Below are 17,448 nucleotides of genomic sequence, written 5' to 3' on the forward strand. Positions count from 1 at the left end.
AGGGCAACAGCCGACACCGCGGTGCTGCCGCCTTAACGGCAGCAGCGTCGCACTGCCGCTGGCAGCAACCAGCAACAGTGGCGCGGGGTGGCTGCGTCGTGGCAGCGACCCCGACGCTACTATTTTATATATTTTTTTATTTAAAATTATATATACATATAATTGTTTCAAAACGATTTCAATTTTTTTTTCAGAATATCAGTTTTTATCTTTGAGATTTAATAAAACAAAACGTTTTAATTATCCAACCATAAAACCTTTAATGTTTTGTTTAAACGATTATCAACCGAAACAATTAGGAACTATGCATAATCAGTTTTAATTATCAAGTAATCAAAACTTATTTATCTTTAGATTAATTAAACTAACCGATTAATTAATTAACCTAACAATAAATCTATTCAATCTGATTGAAAAACCCTTTTATTTACATATATGAAATAACAGATTAACATAGGCTCTGATACCAATGAAGGAAAATAGACAAGCCTAGGCGCATGGGAATTATAAAATTTTATCTATTTTATCTATTTCCCTTTTCCAAGATCTGTTAATTGTTATTTCATATAAAGAGGAATAGAACGAAATACCTTTATGACGATCTATCTACCGTTGCAAACGAAGTGCCCACAACTTTATGACGATCTATCTACCGTTGCAAACGAAGTGCCCACAACTTCAAAAGAATAGAATTTGTCAACAAATCTGCCCCTCCCCGAACAAACCTTCCAGACCTCCAAATGAAAATCCCAACGGTGAAAACAAGGAAGAATATGTCTAGAAGCTCCTGTCCAAAAATCGTGACGATCCGACGGTTCAATCTCCGGGAATCCGCAAAAATATGAACTAACCTGATGTAGGAGGAGCAAAACGAATTTCTCCTTTTGTTTGTCTTTTCTTCTTTCATGAGAACAACAAAACAAACAACATAGAAAAGAATAACTAATCAACAATCAACCTTAATAATAGCAATCGCAATGATTGCCTCTAACAGAAATCGATACGAGATCAAAGAGGGAGTAAGAAAGATTGTAATTAGCCGAGACGATTGCGGAACGATTCCTCTAGCCCTTCTGTTTTATGTTGGTCGAATTTATGGGGTTAGGGAGTCTATTTATAGACTTCTCTAAACCCTAATCCGAGTTGTGTTAGGTAATTAAATAATTGGAATCTTATTCGGAATAGGATTCCTAATTAGATAATTAAATAAACACTTTACTATTATCTAAATAATAAATAATTATATCTAGATAATTATTATTAATAAAATTAATAATTAATTAATGTTAGAGATAATTAATTAGAGTTTCAATCATATAAAAACTTCTTATTAATATTATCAGATAATCTTTTAATTTAATTGATAATCATAATCAAATAATAATTATTAATCAAATTAATTTATCCCTAATTAATATGTAAATTTCGGCCCATATATAGCGTCTCACTAATTACATTTTCGTCCTCCGATTCCAAGTCCCATATGCGACCCATTAGGTTCTTTATTTCCACTAGCCGTATATATCCTTTGAAATTATTCATCACGATTAATTCCAACATGTATAAAACGGAATACCGTCGCGAGCTGTTTCTAGCAGAACCTATGATATTCCCCCAGAGCAATTAAGAAGTTAGGTTGATAACTGACGTTAACCTTTCTGCATTAGGTACAGTGTAATAGGATCCTTCATCAACTATATCCTATCGGTCAATTCCTTATAACCATGGAACGTGTCAAGGTTACATATAACGAAGAGTCTGGTTTTACTTGTACAGGTTGAATTCACTCTGAAAAGATAAGTTAAGTGAAATGTTCATTTCTACTCTTAACTCTATCACCTTGCAAGGATTTCAGTTAATTCACCACAAGCGGCCATTTGGATATATCTCCCACTTATCGGGAGTGACGAATGCTCAATTTGACATTAACTATTCTGCAATTACTTTGTGTGATACCCAACCCTACTCTCACACACACCAGGCTCTCACCTGTTGGATCGTGCTCGCACAGAATCAAAGTATCAGACTCCATAATCCAGAATCACTAATTAACGAATGTTTGAGTCTGAGGATTAGTTATACCTACTAATACCAATGAGATGAATAGTTGGCACATTATATAAATCAATCCATTCCGTTATCTCAAGTCGGGTCCCAATCCTAATGAACTCCTTCACCGGATCCATGTAACTGTCTAGATATCTGAATATCTAAAGCTTGTGAGATCAGCTTTTTGTCTCGACAGAAAACACTGTTACATGCAAGTCTCAACAGTAATATGTCAACCCCTATAACATATTACTTGACTTGGGTTTACTTTAAGTCTATTGGTCTATTATAAAGTGCAGTCTCACTTCATGCTTGTATGAACACTTTATAACTACTTAAATAAACTTAGGGTTACTTTCTTTATGAAAGATTTATGCCTTTATATATAGTTACATTTTAATGCTATATATCTGATTAAACAAATGATTAAATAAACAATTTATTCATTAATATTTATATCCTAAAACAATTGTCTATAGGACATAAACCCCAACAACTCGTGCAATCAACTCCTTTTTCTCATTCAACAGGAGTAGTTTCGGGTCCACCATGTGAACTTCATATTTTTTCTCTAGTAACTGTCCCAAACTCAAAATATTGCTTTTCATGTTAGGAACATAATAAACATTATTAATAAACTGGTGAGCGCGCCATTTTTTAGCCGAATAAGAATGATTTCTTTGCCTGTAATAGGAACCTTGAAGGAATCTCCAAACACAACACTACCGCGAACGGATTTATAGAGCTCCACGAACATCTTCTTGCCACCACACATATGGTTACTTGCCGCATGGTTAAGATACCATATATTATTTTCGTGATTTTCTTCACTTTGATAGGTAAGTAACATTGTGCCAGTTACTTCCTCATCTTCAATATTATTGGCAGTCTCCTCTACCTCCTTAGCATGACTCCAACATTCTACCGCGTAGTGACCATACTTGGAGCAATTATAACACAGAATAATGGGCTTATCGCGTCCTTCATTCGGCCCCCAGTTTTCTCTTCCTTGATCCCGTCCTCAGCCTCTTCCTCTACCTTTGGTGAATTAAGTGTTGTTGTCATTGTTGTTGATGCCACTTTCATTTATGTCTTGACTTCTGCTACGTCATCGTCTTCTACCGGAATGACTAGTTTCGCCATTTTTAAAGACAGTCTTCGTTGCTAAGACTTGTTCTACGGAATCTTCTCTTCGTTTCTCAAACCGCTCCTCGCGTGCTTGTAATGACCCTACAACTTCATCAACAAACATTTCGTCGATGTCTCTGAACTCCTCCATAGCCACCACTATGTAATCAAAATTTGGTAGTAGTGATCGCAGAATTTTTTCAATAATTCTAGACTCTTCAATTTTGTCGCCATACTGCCGCATCTAATTTACGACAGATTTTACTCAGGATGAGTAATCACTAATGGCCTCCGTCTCTTTTATCCTCATCGTCTCAAATTCTCCTATCAGCATCTGCAAACGAATTTTTTTAACTTTCTACTCCCCTTGAAGAGAAACTCGTAGGATTTTGGTGAGCTGATGGTATTGATAAGGAAGTTTGAGACCGTCTGACATTTTTATAGGGTCTTTAGAACACTTGGTTTTGAGATAATATAATTATTTTTGCGGAAGACTGACTCTATAACGTGGCTGTGATACAACTTTGTTGAAATAGAGGGACTAAAATTGTAATTTATCAATGACTGAATTATAAATTATGAGGACTGCATATGTAATTTGAAGAACTTATAATTTAAAGAAAAATGGCACAAATCACTCTTCAACTCAATTTTTATTTTTTCATACAACATGATACAAAAGAAAGACTTTATTTTTCATACAACATAATACAAAAGGAAGACTCACACACACACACACACACACACACACACATATATATATATATATATATATACATATATATATATAACTAAAACCAGATAAATTAATTTTAAACCACATACTTGTCAAACTAAAAACCACACATACAAATCTATACCTACACCATAATTAGTCTTTACCTATCAAATTATTGTTCTTTTTTCTTCAACAAAATAAATGCATTTGACTTATACATTGAAGGAAGACTCCTTCCTCATCATCACGTGAACTTGCCTAAATTATTATTTTTTACTTTATTTAAAATTAAGTTTAATATTAACACTGTTATTATTGGTAAAGTTTGTTCCATAAACTATTCAAAATGTTAGTATTTTCCCATTGACGTATTATTTAATAACATTTTTCTCATGGTATATCCAAAATTAATGAAATCTCAACCATCCACATTGGTTGAGGTTTCACCAATTTTGGATAGGTAAGGGGGTAAAAATGAGCGTATTGAATAAATTAGGAGCCAAATGTTACAAAATAATAGATAATAGACAAAAAAATCAAGATTCTAAATTGGTCGAGACCAAATAGTGATTTAAACCTTTATAAAATTAGACATAATACATCACCAACTCCCTGAACTTGTCCATAATAGTAGATTGGCTTCCTGAACTTTACAAGTATCTTACCAGCTCCCTAAACTTGCTTATTTCGTATCACCAGGTCCCTAAACATGTCCATAAAAATTTATTTGCTCCCTGAACTTTGCAAGTGTCTCACCAGCTCCATCAATTTGCTTATTCTGTAACAACTAAATACAAAAACCATAATACTAACTCTCGATCCTCATCATTTCGATCTCTCAATCCTGCAACACTAACTCTTATAATATGTTGAAAGGTAGGGGGAAAAGAAAAAATTACCTCACAAATAGATGAATATGTATTTTTAGAATTTAGGTTTAGTAAGTTTTTGTATTTAGTTGTTATGGAATAAGCAAGTTTAGGGAGCTAGTGAGACATTTGTAAAGTTCAGAGAGCTAATAAATTTTTATGGACAAGTTTAAGGACCTGGTGATACGAAATAGGCAACTTTAGGGAGTTGGTGAGACACTTGCAAAGTTAAGGGAGCCAATCTACTATTATGGATAAGTTCAGGGATCTGGTGATGTATTAGGCCATTAATACATCACCAGCTCCCTGAACTTGTCCACAATACTAGATTGACTCTTTGTACTTTGCAAGTGTCTCACGAGCTCCCTGAACTTGCTTATTTCGTATCACCAGCTCCCTAAACTTGTCCATAAAAATTGATTAGCTCCCTGAACTTTGCAAGTATCTCACTAGCTTCCTAAACTTGCTTATTCTATAACAACTAAATACAAAAAGCATAATACTAACTCGGGTTAAGGTGCAAAAATACCCCTAACGTTTTGGATCAGGAGTAATTTTACCCCTAACATCTAAAATGGTGCAATTTTACCCCCTAACATTAGTAGCCAAGAGCAAATTTATAAATTTGGTGAATTTTTTGATTTTTTTTGTCCAATTCGTACAAAAAACAGTATATTTTTTTTCACATCCCAACATATGTTTGTGATTTGTTACTGATAAAATGACACATGTGTAAAGTGTAGATGCCAAGATTCATGACCGAGAAGATAGTTTAATGAATTATTCTCAAATTAAACGAATTTATCAATTTTAGGAGTAAAATTACTCTTGGCTTCCAACGTTAGGGGTAAAATTGCACCATTTTAGACGTTAGGCGTAAAATTACTCCTGATCCAAAACATTAGAGGCATTTTTTCACCTTAATCCGAGTTAGTATTATGGTTTTTGTATTTAGTTGTTACAGAATAAGCAAGTTTAGGGAGTTGGTGAGACACTTGCAAAGTTCAGGAAGCTAATCAATTTTTATGGACAAGTTTAGGGAGCTGGTGATACGAAAAAAGCAAGTTCAGGGAGCCAATCTACTATTATGGACAAGTTCAGGGAGCCAATCTACTATTATGGACAAGTTCATGGAGCTGCTGATGTATTAGGCCGAAATCTATATTAAGTACCTTTTATCATCTGTTAATACTTCCACAAAGGTGAACCAAACATTCTTTAATTAATAAAAACACAGAAAAAATATATAAACAATAAAACTGGAAATTAAAAAACAGAGTTATACAAATTTGAGTCTTTTATTAACAATCTCTTTAAGACATATTTCATTGCTATTGACCATCATCTCCCATGACACAACAGATTATGCAAACAAACTCTTACAGTGTGTAAATTCATTATCACTGGAGTAGAAAATAAGAAAAATATGAACGTACATAGAGCATAAAATTTCAGAAAATGTTTTGAATTCAAGTAAGTGAAATTTGGCAACTCCATCATATATAAATAGAACTTGAATGAACATGTCTGTTCACGAATGAACACGACTATTTATAAACGAACACGACCGTTTACGAATTGACACTACTATTCGTGAACGAATATAACTATTTATAAATAGAGACGACTATTCATCAAAGGAAGCGTCGATCAAAATTTAAACTAATTTCATTGTTATAAATCTATTTTCCAACGAATACCATATTATCATCAGTTCGTATTGTTCGAGAAGTTGGGTTTAATTCAGTTCAGATTGCATTAGATTCTCTATCTGCTATCCGTCTTCTTTGCAAAGAAGAAATTATTCATAACTGGATGAGTGTGCTTGTTAATGATATTCTTAAAGAGATAAAGTCATTCTCACATGTTGATTTTATTCATGAAAGGCGCCAATCGAATATGGTTGCACATAACCTGGCAGCATGGGTTATTTCTCTTTCACATGTAGAAATCCTTATTGAGGATTGCCCTTATCTGTATACCTTGCATTCAAAATGATCCTAATTTCTTGTATTAATGATACCAGATAAATCAAAGAAGAAAGAGATGAGGGAAAAGAATAAGAAACACAAGATTTTGAGAGAGAAAGAGATTCTGGTAAATTCATTCATGGGTATCGAATACAAAAGTGCAGCCCTTAATAGACCGTTGCGCCTCGATCAATGAGCAACAGACTCCTAAGATTTTGACACACATAACCCACGCTTAACAACCTCTACTTTACGGTTACAAAGCAAAACGCAATCGTTTCGTCAAAAGGATTTAAACTTAAATAAAACAACACTGACACTAATTAAATCACATATCAATCCATTCTCCTTAAAGAACCTTGTCCACAAGGCTGAAATTTGGAAACCTCTTCTGCATTTCATCTGCAAATTCCCAAGTAGTTTCTTCATCTTGAGTTCCACCCCATTGGATTAAGACTTGTGTAGCGTTTTACCATTTTCCTATCCAGCACAGCAATGGGAATGGGGCTCTGTTCTTGCATCAACCCTGGTAATTCAGTAAACTTGCTAGCTTTGCCTGACACCTTCTTCTTCAATTGAGAAACATGAAAGACTGGATGAATTGTTGAACTAGGGGGGAGAAGTAACTTGTAAGCAACAGCTCCAATTTTGTCCAAGATCTTGTAAGGGCCATAATACAAAGGAGTCAATTTTTGGTTTCCTCTGCTCACCACTGACTGTTGCCTGTAAGGTTGCAGCTTGACAAACACCATATCACCAATGCTGAACTGCCTTTCTGACCTGTGAGCATCAGCTTGCTGTTTCATGTGATCTTGTGCTCTATTCAATTGAAATTTCATGACCTGTAAAGCAACCTCCCTATCTTTGAGTAACTGATCCACAGAAGTAATCATTGAATCCCCTGGGTAATAAGGAATGTGCAGAGGAGGCGAGACTCCATATACGGCTTCATAAGGAGTCATTTGGAGTGAGGAGTGAAATGTGGTATTATACCACCATTCTGCCAGGGGGAACCAATGAGCCCATAGTTTAGGATGCTCATGAGTCATACAACGCAGGTAAGTTTCCAAACATCTATTCACCACTTCTGTCTGCCCATCTGTTTGAGGGTGATAGGCAGTAGACTTAAGCAACTCTACTCCTTGCAACTTAAATAACTCAGACAGCACAACACTGAGAAACACTGGATCACGATCTGAGACAATTGATGCTGGCAACCCATGAAGTTTGTAGATGTTATCAAGAAATAACTGAGCAACATCAATGGCAGTGTAGGGGTGGCCCAGGCTAAGGAAATGAGCGTATTTACTTAACCTATCCACTACCACCATTATCACTTCCTTACCCTTGCATTTAGGTAAACCTTCTATGAAATCCATACTTATGTCAGTCCAAATGCTCTCAGGAATAGGTAGAGGTTGCATCAACCCAGGAGTGCTCAATGTTTCATATTTGCAAGTCTGGCACACCAGGAATTCTCTTACATAATTACGCACATCCTTCTCCATATTCTTCCAATAAAAACGTTGTTGCAACATCTTGTAAGTTGCTTGAACTCCAGAGTGCCCCCTAGAGGAGGAATCATGAACCAACTGTAGTAATTTGAACTTCAGTTCTTTGTCATTGCCCACCATTAACCTCCTCTTCCTTCTTAGGAGAGAATTTTCCATGTGTAAGCTTCTTTGACTGGTTGTCCCTTCTTCAAATCCTCAATCAGGGATTGCGATTGAGGATCTTATGACCAGCTAGCTTCAATTTCAGGGAGCAAGCTATGAACTGGAGTAGACACAGTAAGGGCTGCCAACTCAGCTGCAGGTAACCTGGACAGGGCATCTGCTACAGTATTCTCTTTGCCTTGCTTGTAAGATATCTCGAAATCATAGCCAAAAAGCTTGGCAATGTATTTTTGTTGATGGCTGGTAGTAATTCTTTGTTCCAACAAGAATTTCAGAGATTTGTGTTCTGTCTTGATAAGAAAACGCCTGTGAGCAACATAATGATCCCAGTGCTTGACAGCAAACACCACTGCGAGCAGCTCCTTTTCATACACAGACAAGGGGTGATGCCTAGGGGCCAAGGCCTTACTAATATAAGAAATTGGATGCCCCTCCTGCATCAAAATAGCACCAATACCAACATCACAAGCATCAGTTTCAATTACAAACAACTTATCTGGGTTAGGTAAAGCAAGAACTGGTGCACTAGTGAGAGCCAATTTGAGTCTGTTGAAGGTAGCTTCAGCTTTATCCCCCCATAGGAATCCATCCTTCTTCAAAAAATCTGTCAATGGCTTGCTTATTACCCCATATTGCTTGATAAATCGTCTATAGTAACCAACCAAACCCAATAATCCATGCAATGGTTTAAGATTAACTGGGATGGGCCAAGCTGCTACAGCCTCTATCTTCCTAGGATCACTAGTCACTCCGCCTCCCTGAATAACATGTCCCAGGTATTCAACAGATGAGCTTCCAAACACACATTTGCTCTTCTTAGCTAAGAGCTGGTGTTCATGTAACTTCATAAAAACCCATCTAAGATGTTGCAGATGAGATACCAAGTCCTTGCTATAAACCAAGATGTCATCAAAAAAGACCAGGACAAATTTCCTACGGGAATCTTTAAAAATGGAGTTCATTAAACTTTGAAAGGTTGAAGGTGCATTTGTTAATCCAAAGGGCATCACTACAAACTCATAGTGACCCTCATGAGTCCTGAAAGCAGTCTTGGGAATATCCGAAGAATTCATTCTGATTTGATAATAACCAGAAGTCAGATCCAGTTTGGAGAAAACCCCAACACCATGAAGTTCATCCAAAAGCTCTTCTATAATAGGTATAGGAAACCTGTCTTTCACAGTTTTACTATTGAGTTCCCTATAGTCAATGCACAATCTCCATGAGTTATCCTTTTTCTTGACTAGGACCACAGGAGAAGAGAAGGGACTAACACTATGTCTGATAGTGCCATTATCCAGTAGTTCCTGCACCATTGCCTCAACAACATCCTTCTGCATAGCTGAGTGCCTATATGGCTTGATGTTCACTGGTGGAGCTCCCTCAATCAAGGGAATCCTATGATCTTGAGCTCTTTGGGGAGGGAGTGAGGTGATCTTATTGAATAAGAAGTGAAATTCTAACAGCAAAGGTTCCAGTTCCTTAGGAATTGAATGAGAAGATCCTTGAGGTGATCCTTCAGCCTGTTGAACTTGTGCCAGGAAAGCTGCATAGCCGTGATTAAGAAATCGAATCATGTTGCTTTCAGAAATAACTTGCACCCTTGTTCTCTTAACACCCTGTAAACAATAAGAAATATTTTCCAATTGGAAAGTCATACTTAAGGAATTGAAATTCCAAGTGATATCCCCTAAGGTAACCAACCATTGGACTCCAAGGACCATTTCACAACCTCCCAAGTTCATTACTAAAAAGTCAGCCACAAATTCCTGGTTCTGCACTTTCCAACAAAAATTCTGGCAAACTTATGAGCACCTCACTACTTGGCCAATAGCAACTATAATCTGGACTGGCATAATTGACTGCAATTGACACCCCAATCTCTTTGCCATAGACAAATCCAAGAAGTTATGTGTACTACCAGAATCTACCAAAATATGCAACAATTGTTTCTTGAACCATCCTTCCAGCCTCATTGTTTGTGGTGATCCAGTAGAGGGACCCCCCATTGCACACAGAGAGATCAATGGAACTTCTTCATTAGAGACCTCCTCTTCCTGGTTTGCCTCTTCTAGGTCCTCAGGACATTCCTGAACCATGATCATGTGTAGGTACTTCTTCTTGCATTGATGGCCAGGGGTCAATTTTTCATCACACCAAAAGCAAAGGTTCTTGGATGTTTTATCAGCAATCTCAGCTTCAGTGAGTCTCCGAGCCTTGGGTTTTGGGGTGTTGGGTGGAAAAATTTGAGGTCTGTTAGTTGGTAAGGGATGATGGGAAGGTATCTTTTGTGTAGTTGGGGTAGGCAGTAAGGGTGGTGGTGGCTTGTAAGGTATAACAGATGGGGGGTTTGAGGTAACTCTATTAGTAGAAGTTTTTCCCAACTTCACTGCATTCAAATAATTATCCTGCATTCTAGCAAGAGCATAAGCTTGCTGCAAAGTTTTAGGGCCTAACATTTGTAGAGGATAACCAATCTCATCTTTAAGACCACTAAGGAAACAACTTAAGATATTTTCTTCTGAGAGGGATACCTTATGAGAGCATACATAAAAAGATTCAAGATAATCCAGGAGATTACCAGTTTGTGTGAGCCCTTTCAAATCAGCCACAGGATCTTCATAGATCCTCTCCCCAAATCGCCCTTTGATGGCCTTCACATACTCGCTCCATGTCGGATCTGTTAGAGACCCTTTATTCTTCAAGTATATCTGGTGGCACTCCAAAGCTCGACCTCCCAAGTGAAGAGAAGCAAGCTTGACCATCGATTCAGGTGGAGTACTATCAATCTGAAAAAATCTCTCACATCTAAAAAACCACCCTTCAAGCTCTGTTCCATCAAAACGAGGAATTCCACCTTAGCAAATCGTGTGGAGAGTTGATATGGCTGCTTAGGATTAGAACCAATATTGATATTACGATCAGGCCTATTGTGTGATGAAGTTGAAGTGTTGAGAGTAGCCATGTAATTTTTCAGCTCATAAACAATGGAGCCCTATTGTTGGGTCAACATTTCCTCTAGCCATTGTTCCTGCTTCTTGCTGTGCTCCACAAACATGCCCTTCACCATTGATTTGAGGTTATCCTCAATCTGTTTGAGTTCCTGAGCTCGAGTTCCAACGGCCATCAGAAGTGATTTGGATTCGACGGGAGAGTGAGTTACTAGAAGCATATTTCCGATGAGGAAAGAACGCTCTGATACCAAATGATACCAGATAAATCAAAGAAGAAAGAGATGAGGGAAAAGAATAAGAAACACAAGATTTTGAGAGAGAAAGAGATTCTGGTAAATTCATTCATAGGTATCGAATACAAAAGTGCAGCCCTTAATAGACCGTTGCGCCTCGATCAATGAGCAACAGACTCCTAAGATTTTGACACACGTAACCCACACTTACCAACCTCTACTTTACGGTTACAAAGCAAAACGCAATCGTTTCATCAAAAGGATTTAAACTTAAAACAACACTGACACTAATTAAATCACATATCAATTAATGCAAGTGTTTTTTTTATATAAAAAACCGAAAACCATATAGTTTAACCAAACATAATTATTTAAATAGTTGAACTAAACAGGATTAAAATATTGAAAGAATGATAGAAATTGATAACTATTAATTCAATTATATATATTGAAGCGGTGACCTTGGTAAAATCCGCTCTGACCGGTGCTCTTGTCCACTCATTCATGGTATACCGCTGGCCTGAAGCAATTCTAAGCAAGTTCAATCGAGCAATTAGAAATCGAGCAATTAGAAATTTCATTTAGACTGGGTGCAAAGACTCTAGAAAATTATCTACAGTCCCGTGGTCAGTATGCTGCAAAGATACCAGTGAAGACGGTCTTAGCCTTAAACAGTTCCGTTTGTGCAATTATGCTCTAATTGGGAAGTTGGCATGGGAACTCATCCAAGATAACTCATTCATCATCAATCTTTTCAAGAACTGCTTCTTCTCTAACTCGGGGCAGCCGAAAACTTACATAGTGAACTCGTCTGTATGGGTTTCCTATCGTCGTTGTTATAATAAAATCAGTAGTGAGATCAGATGGTGGATTGGTCGAAGCTCCACTCTCAATTTTTGGACCGACGCCTGGATCGCCCCCTCTATTGCGGATCAGCTGTAGATTCCGTCCAAAATTCAGGCAAGCTTGAGAAATTTTGTGGAGGATTTCCTAAATGGGGAGGCGTGGGTCAACATTGATTGGCTGCCGATTAACGTCCGATCCAACATCTTGCGGATCAAGCGCGGGCTGGACGACTCAGACTATTGTGTTTGGAAGCCGGCAAGTAATGGCATTTTTACAGTTAAGGAATTTTATGCTAAACAGCTAGAATCTGGTGTCACTATGTCTTGGGGAAAATTTATTTGGCGAAATCATATTCCACCGAGCAGGTCGGCTTTATGCTGGAAATTACTTCATGGCAAGGTGGCAACGCACGATGTTCTAGTTGCCCGCGGCTTCAATATTGCCTCCAGGTGCGAACTTTGTAAGTGTCAATCTGAATCTCTAGATCATCTCTTTATCACCTGCTCTTTTACTGCTGCTATCTGGGCTACTGTTGGGATTCTATTTGGTGTGGAGATAACTATATCCCCTCCATTCGCGGACTTTTTCACCGCTTTACAAAATACCAATTTGCATAAATCAATCGCTGGAATGTGGAATGTCGTAGTGGTTACTTGCCCTTGGCTAATCTGGCATGTGCATAACAGAGCAATTTTTGATAACGATCTCCCTTCAATCCAAAGAACAATTTTCAGGCTACAGAGCTTTGTCAGGGAGGCTCGCCGTTTAAGCCCCACAAACCTTCTGGGCAGATTTCGACCACCTCCTGCCCGAGATTACATCCATGTATGTTGGACCCCGCCTCCTGCTGGCTGGGTAAAGGTAAACACAGACGGGTCTGCGGTGGGAGCACCGGATGCCGTGGGTGCTGGCGGGATTTTCAGGATAGGTAGAGGCTTCGCTTGTGGCTGCTTTTCCTTCCCAATTCCTGACAATTTTGCACATATTGCGGAATTGCATGCAGTAATTTTTGATGTGGATCTGGCTTGGGAGAAAAATTGGCACATGTTGTGGATTGAATCAGACTCGATGACAGTAGTACAACGCTTTAGAAATCGCTATGACAAGGTTCCGTGGTAGGTCTGTGAGGAATGGTTACAATGTTTATCCCGTTGTGCAACAATGGAAGTCATTATCACCCATATCTATAGGGAGGGAAATAAGGCTGCAGACTCTCTGGCGCGCTTCGGCGTAATCTGGTGGCACTCGGCTCCTGACTTTTGTCAATATTTTATTTTCAATGATATTTGTAATATCCCTAGTTTACGTTTTCTCTGACTCTTTGTACTTTTTTCTTTTATTTATATAAAGGATTGGCCAATTCAGTTTCTAGGGGTGCCAACATAGTTGAGATGTCAACTTTTATTGAAAAAAATTATATATATTGAAGCCGAGGAAGATAGGGACAAATGAAATGAGAGAATACCAAAATAGCAACAAACATAATTTGGAAGCTGTTTGTTTTTATATGTATATATATATATAGTAAATGGATATGTTTTACAGCATATTAGAATGGGTGTACTGTTCCCAATGTGGGTGGCATATTTGCACTATTTGATTCGATCCTAGAGATAGATATAGATTACAGGATAAGACATGGACATCAATTCCATTCCTTTTTTTTATTATTATTATTAATTAAAAAAGAGAAAGATAAATAATTAGTTAAGAATGCAAAATATACTTAAATCGATGTGATCTAAGTTTCTGGACAAAAGAAAATTTATTAATTTGTTGTAACCTGTTTTTTTTTTTAATAGGAATATAACTTATGTATTTATAATTTAATGGAAAAAATACGTATTTAAACTCAATCAATTTAATTTTTATTGATTACGATCTTTAATTTTAAAATGGATACATTAAATTTCTAATCAATTAATTTTAAACACATTAAAAGTCTAATCTTTTAAAAAGGAGATATTAAATCATTGATCATTTGTTTTTTAACACATTACATTACACTTGGACGATAAAGTAATGTGTACGATTTAAACTTCATTTATTACAAATAGAATTATCAACATGTCACTGCTTTAACACTTCAAGTAATATATAGATTGTCATGTTAGACAACTTTTTAACTATTTTACTTTCGAGGAACTATGATATCTTGACAGTTTTACGCATGTTGAATGAATTTTTATTATGCACATAACTAGCATGTTCAACCACCATGTCTTTTTCTATTTCACATAACACAAAATATATGATAAAAATTTGTTTTTGTATCGTCTGACTGTTTTCGCGATATTATAATAAATTTATATTATCTGAAAGCTTAAGTGCAAACAACCTCAACTTACGTGTGGCGTTACGATGATATAAGTCTGTCATCCGAAAAAAGCGATTTTAATAACAAAAGGTACTTAATCATCCGATGCGCTAGTTATATATGACTGTCATGGTTGTCTGAAAACAAATAAGCTGCAAACTATTATAGGTTTTGCGGGAGAGCAAAAAGTTACCAAATTTATTTAACGCGTACAAATTGAGAGGATAAGGCAAAGAGAAGTCCGAAAATGTTCAATTCAAGGTTATGTGTGGGTTTTGAAGAGTGCTCAAGGGATCACACCAAATTGGGTTGATATGTTTCGTTGGGAGATTCCATTCAAGGTAGGCTATGAGTAAGAGAAGGTTGTGGCGAATCTTCAAGTTAGTGATGAGGAGACCGAGAGGGGCCGGGGATGGTCCATAGAGTTACACATAATTAATTGAAGAGTGGTAAGGGTAGTTAGGCTTTTTAGTGTTTTACATTTTATTTGAAGAGCTATACAAGCTCATTTCTTTGTAAGGATATTCATATTTTAATCAATCAAAAATTATATCATCTTCTTCTAAGTTTTTGCTAAGGTTTCCAACCTTCAATAATGGGGAATCTATGATTTCCTACGGATTTAGTCCGTAAATCCAGGATTAACTCCTTCTAGTTAGGTAGAGAAGAACCTTCTTTATTGATTTAAGATTAAAATCAACTTGTTCGAAACAAATCTGTAACAAATACCCTAGCCTCATTTCTTTTGTTTATCTCTCTTCGTATGAGACTCAAACTAACTTAGATATTAGAGTGTTTACGCCGTGCAACCGACACCTCCTTTCTTTTGCATGAATCAGTCTTGCAATATAGGAAGCTTGATACCCTGCTCAATCATCAATTCTTGAATTATCTGTGAAGACAAAAAGGGTTGTTCGGATGTGGGAGTTGTGAAGTTACTACTGATGTTGGAAGTTGCAGTGGCGGCAACAATGGAGTTAGTTAGACATAATTAATGTGATAGGCTAGGTTTACGGTGAAGGCTCTGATACTAGCTATAAAGAATGTGTGGTAACATTATTATTATTTTATTTAAAGAAGAACGTGTGGTAAATTAATATGAGTAACAATGTATAAAGATTTATATACAACATTAGAAGGATGTTAATGTGGTAACAATGTATAAAGATTTCCTTGTGTTCTCTCTGTTTTAAAAAAAAACCGGCTCAATCTCATGTTGTTCATCACATCTCTATCCCCTCTTTTTTCAGAGCCTCATTATTTATCAAATACACAATTTTTTTTATTTTTATTTTGTGGATCTACTTTGAAGAGGAAGAAGGAAGTTCGTCTTCCTTCTTCCTCCTCCCACCTTATTAGATTTGCTGTGTTTTTTTTATTGTTGTTGTTTTTTTTTCAGTCTGTATTCATATATTTCATCTACCTCTTTATTCGTCTGAATTGTATCTGCTCTCTATTATTCTTTTGTTTATGCCTTTTTCGAATTTAGCATGAGTGGAAACAGTTTTATGCTATGATGCACGAAAACGGAAACGGAAACGGATACGGAAACCGAAACGGAAACCGGAAACGCGATTTCTAAAAAACATAGGAAACGGAAACGTGTAAATATTAAAAATATAGGAGCATATTTATAAATATTAAAAAATATAATAAATATAAAAATAATCATAAATTATAAATATATAAACTAATTATTGGTAAAATGAAAGCAAATTAATGAAAAACCTACCAATTTAATAAAATAAAATACCAATTAATTAATAAAAACAAATATGCGTAAATATCAAAACTTGTAAAATTAAAGTCTTTAGCTAGAGAGTAAAAAAAAGAAATAACACTAAAATAATAAACAATATAAAGAGTTAGTGCAACCAACTCAAACATATTAGAAAGCTCTTTTTATCATACCATTCAAGAATGCATAAAAAAAGAAAACTGAGAACAACACGCAGGAACTTGATATCAAACCATTCGAAGAAGAAACAATCACAATCCCTGTACGAAGAAGAAACCCACGCCAAACTCAAAGTCACAAAACTCAGAAGAAGGAGAAGAAGAAGAAACCATGGAGTTACATGCGTTTAAGTCCGCAGATCAATTTCAGTATGAACGGTTTGAGTTTTGAATCTCTTTCAGATTTTGGATTTTGGAAACGCGTATCCAATTTTCTTTATTTACAGAAACGTGCCCGGAAACAGTTCGTTTCCGTTTCCGGGCGTTTCCGTTTCCCACATCTTGTGGAAACGTAGAAACGCTGCTTAAACAACGTTTCCGTGCTTCATAGGTTTTATGCCTTTTTCGAATTTAGTATGAGCGGAAACAGTTTAGCTTGTTCGCGGATCAATGGATCTACGTGGTTGGAACAAAAGAGAGGATTCATATCCGAATGTTCAGAATGACTTAAATGATGATTGAATTGTAGATCCTTTTCGACGGATTTGGATTTACTAGATATGTTTTCTTGTTATTTTATGTTTTTAATATCTTTTATGGTTATTTTTTATTTTTGTAGTCGTTTTAGTGTTTTTATGGATATTGTAAGATTTTATTGCTTATGTTTTTTTTTTTCTCTACTTTGTTTGTTCATCTGTTGAAGATATAAGCGTTTCCATAAAAAAAAAAAAACTCTAGTTACATATTTCAATACAAGCATTGATCATTTTATTAAACAAAAAATTACTAACC

This window comes from Euphorbia lathyris, chromosome 2 (assembly GCF_963576675.1).
Source record: "Euphorbia lathyris chromosome 2, ddEupLath1.1, whole genome shotgun sequence".
Lineage (NCBI taxonomy): Eukaryota > Viridiplantae > Streptophyta > Magnoliopsida > Malpighiales > Euphorbiaceae > Euphorbia > Euphorbia lathyris.